Source organism: Leptinotarsa decemlineata, unplaced genomic scaffold (assembly GCF_025532065.1).
Source record: "Leptinotarsa decemlineata unplaced genomic scaffold, Ldec_3_MD MMD2_tig00000505_RagTag_RagTag, whole genome shotgun sequence".
In the NCBI taxonomy this organism is placed as follows: Eukaryota; Metazoa; Arthropoda; class Insecta; order Coleoptera; family Chrysomelidae; genus Leptinotarsa; species Leptinotarsa decemlineata.
In genome coordinates this window covers 7,482,384-7,486,766 of record NW_027412549.1, presented here as the reverse complement: position 1 = coordinate 7,486,766, position 4,383 = coordinate 7,482,384, and the positions used below count along the sequence as shown (strand labels likewise).

General features: G+C 31.9%; 1 long non-coding RNA gene across 1 annotated transcript; it reads left to right on the top strand.

The window, feature by feature from the left end:
* The first annotated feature begins 2,524 nt into the window (after positions 1–2,524).
* Positions 2,525–4,160, top strand: LOC141481753 (uncharacterized). Its single transcript, XR_012465149.1, has 3 exons — positions 2,525–2,662; positions 2,723–3,150; positions 3,230–4,160. It is a non-coding gene; the product is annotated as an uncharacterized lncRNA (long non-coding RNA).
* The last annotated feature ends 223 nt before the right edge of the window (positions 4,161–4,383 follow it).

Sequence of the window (4,383 nt, the reverse complement as noted above, 5' to 3'; positions counted from 1 at the left end):
TACTTATGTTCCGAGTTCCAAGACACTCTGTGACATATGACATTTTGTGCACCTAACCTATCTTCCTCTATATAAATAAATAACAAAACAACTGTTGTTTATGTGGCTTGTGGAGTTGGTATTGAACTATAATTTATATTTGGCCTTAATTGTTGATTTATAAAGATAATTTTCCTTTTTTAAAGTAGAATATCTGGGTACGTATAAATTATTTCAACTTGATATAGGCGCTGTTGCCAATATGTGAATTAGAAACAAATCTCTTTGAAAATTAAAACCCAACATTTGAAACATCAATTGGAATACTTTTCGAAGTGAATTTGAAAAACTCATGAATTAAACTCAAGTTTATTTTGTTCAAACTTGCATTTGCTGTAATAACGCAAATTGAGAAACATTCCCCATTGCCTAACAGCTTCAATCAGAATACTTTTTATATTCAGTATTGATGTGGATGAATTGGTAAAAAAGTATGCAACAGTAGGCTCCAAAAAAGGTTATTTGAATATACATTTGATACTTTAGTTTTGCAGAGATTTCAGTGGGAGTAATATTTTTCCTACAGATACATACTAGCCAAATAAAAAAATGTGGTTCAACAATTTTTCCTTTGTGGATTTCTAGTGGAACTCCGATTATTTTGTAATTTTATATCATTACTTGTGAGGCCTATCAAAGTTCAATTTGATCAAATCAATTTCATAAAAAAAGTCTGCATATATATGGTCTATAACAATTTATTTTATGATTTTCGTTATATGTTTATACCTTACATGATAAATACTAGAAAAACACCTTTTTTCGTCAGTTGGAAATCGAAAAAAATTATTGCCGACATCTTCACCCTGCAAATTACAGCAACCCACAGCTCGACACCTGTTCATTTTGAAACTAGACACGAATTTTACACAAATACAAAACCACCACTTACAACGACTCACTCTGTAATAATATTCCATGCCTCAACTTGGCTCGCTTGGTAAACCCATCAGATTCAGTCGGTTGCGCTGTAGTCAGCCGCGCATAAAATTCGAAGTAGGGAATTTTGACCAAAATATGGCGGAGAGTGATCTTACTTGTATTTACTTCTATGCGGTGACACTAGTATATTTCTAATCTGACGCCTTAACTAGCTAGATAATAGTCGTTTACATTTATTAGTGCACAAAACATCGGACGAACTTATTGACCTTGAGAGAAAATACGAGTTTGCATTTTTTTAATATCATTTTCTACCATAGAATGTAAAATCTCAAATTGATTTTTTGGACATCCTGAAATATTGATAAAATCTTTCTTCATCACACTCTAATTCTTTCACTAGTAAATGATATTCGCTTCGACTACCTCTCAGATCATTTACTGGATGAACCAAATATGTTCTCCTTCTTTTATTTTTAAGTAAACTTAACATTAGCAGCTACGCAAGGTTTTCTTGAATATCACTATCCGAATCGGAGGAAAACATAGATGCTCGCATGCGTTTACTCCAAAGGCCACCACTGTATTGACTCGAAATAACGTCAGAGCGCGCCCCGACACGACAGAATAGTCTGCAAGGCTACTTGTCAAATCCATAGTTCAAACTCCAATCATAATTTAAACCGAACCTATGAAATGGGCTCCACACCATGACCATTTTTACGTTAATATGATTACAATATCACATGATAGAAAATTGCTTCGCTTTCGATTATTAACACCAGGCGTTTTAAACAGTGCGCACACAATTTGGCGACTGGTCATTATCACCACAGAATAGTTACTATTCTGTACTGTCGTCACTTTCTCATTTTCATTATCCCAATGTTGCCAATTCTGGTGATTTATCACCAGATTCGGTGATTTTCATGTCAATGTGGTGATTATTTTTCATATTCTGTGATATTTTGGAGATTTTTGTTTATTTATAACAAATTTGAAGTTGGAAGAAAAGAAGAACACTAAGCTTGTTGCTTGCATAGCCCGGTAACTGAAAATGACAACCACTTGTATAGTTTGTTTGAAGGTGATTGACAATGTTTCGTGATGAATTTCACTAGTTCGGACTTCCATTGTCTATTATATAAAATGATTTGAAATCCCTGAAACAAGTAAAAAAGAAATTAAAAAAACAGTTGAAAATAACATTAATTATTCTTTTTTACTTGTTTCAGGGATTTCAAATCATTTTATATAATAGACAATGGAAGTCCGAACTAGTGAAATTCACTTGTATAGTGTATGATTCTATTTTCAATCATATATCTTCTGTGTTCTGTGGTTCTGTTCATAATTCAAATGATAACATTGCTAACTGAACGCAACCTATTTTCTTTTGAATCTTTATAAATTACTAGTACTATGTTGCTGTATCGCTTCTGTTCCAATGTTTTGACAGAATCAAAATCAACGAACTCAAGCGTGCGCAGCGTTATATAACAGTACTTTCAAAAAATTGTTCTACAGCGCCATCTAGTGGCGAGTTCAGGAAAATTGATAGCCTAAAAACCTTCTCTATGGAAAATAACTTATATGTCAAGTTTCATCACGATCGGTTGAGCGATGTAGAAGTTTATCACTTACCAACCAACCAACAAACATCCATTTTTATATATATGATAAAAAATGTCAAAATGCAAAATAAGGAAAATGAATTAAAGACGATGAAATCCATGGATAGGTTTTTAGTTATTTGTGAAGGACAAGTCTAGCTAACGAATTGATGATGTATTTTTTGTAGAAGTTGTTCATTCTCCCATTGATACACATTCATCAGAAACATATACAAATACAATTCCTAATGAAATTGAAACAAAACAAATATCCAAACGTAAGAGGAATTATAAGAATAAATACAATTCTCAATGGAAAAAAAAGTTTACATGGATTCAATGTAGCAAATTAGGAAGCAATAATATTTTTTTTGTAAATGCTGTACTTGATAAAGATTTGCAAGGTGGAATCGCATCAGTACAAAAGCATGAAAGGACGAAAAAACACATGCCGAAAGCGTCTTCTGTAAAATTGCAGCAACCAGTCTGACAAATGAGGTTCTTCACAGACAACCGAAGTCAAAAGGAAAAAATACAAGAACTAGAAATGAGATTAGCTTCATTCATTGTGGAACATAACATTCCTATAAGCAGTGTTGATCATTTGGAAGAATTGGTGAGCAAACATCCTGAGACAGCAAAATATGTTAATTTGAAGCGCACAAAATGCACTGCTATTATTGAAAATGTTTTAGGTCATCATTCACTAGCTTCGTTATTACAGAAAATTGGATCTACAAAGTTTTCCATTCTCATTGATGAATCGAATGACCATTCATGGGTTAAAAACTTGGCAATTGTTGCTAGATTTGTGGAAAACCTGATTGTTCACGACGAATTTTTAGCTTTAATTCCTGTTCCCGATGCTACGGCCAATGGTATTCATCAAGCAATTATAAATTTTTTCAATAGTCATAAAATGAATTTTAAAATTGGATTAATTGGTTTTGGATCTGATGGTGCAAACACTATGATGGGAGGAACTCACTCAATCCAAACTTCATTGAAAAATGATATACCTGATTTGGTGATTGTGAAATGTACAAGTCATTTACTAGCTTCTGTGCATCTTATGCTTATTTGAAATTACCTAGGGTTTCAGAAGATCTAATGAGAGATTACACTTGGACCACTTATTATATGACATATTTTGAAAAGGTGTATTGTTGATATAAATTAGATCGTGAATGAATATTATTGAGAAACAGTGATATTTGTCAAAATGTAAAAGAAGTCAATATGCTGAAATTTTGACAGGATGTAAATAAAGTGAGAAATGGTGATGGCACACGTGTATCAAAATTTAATAGAATTAATTGCTTTCATATTCACATTTACCACACAACAGTGCTTGTGTCGAGATAATATTCAGTCAGGTAAATATAAATAAAACGAAAATCAATAATCGACTGAATTCTGATACCCTCAGTGGAATTCTTCACTTTGAAAGAGTTATAATAAACAATGAGAAATACTGTTACAACTTTGAAATTGAATCAAAATAATTGTAGGTAGTTGATGATCAAAATATACTTGGCCATTAATTTTCTGTTTGTTTTTGTTCGAATATTTATTTACAAGAGACTTCTCTTAATTTTTTTTCATTTATTGTCTTGGCCATTAATTTTCTATTTGTTTTTGCTCAAATACTTATTTATAAGAGAGTTCTGTTTATTTTTTTTATTTATTGCGTGAGAATGAATACTTATTTCAATATATTTTCTGTTTCAAAGTTTGTATTTAGTTTTGGTCACAATTTCCTATTCATTTTTTAGTCAATAGGCAGAATTTCAGATATCTGGTGATATTTTTTCAAACCTGGTGATTTTTGCTTCATAGATTTGGTGAT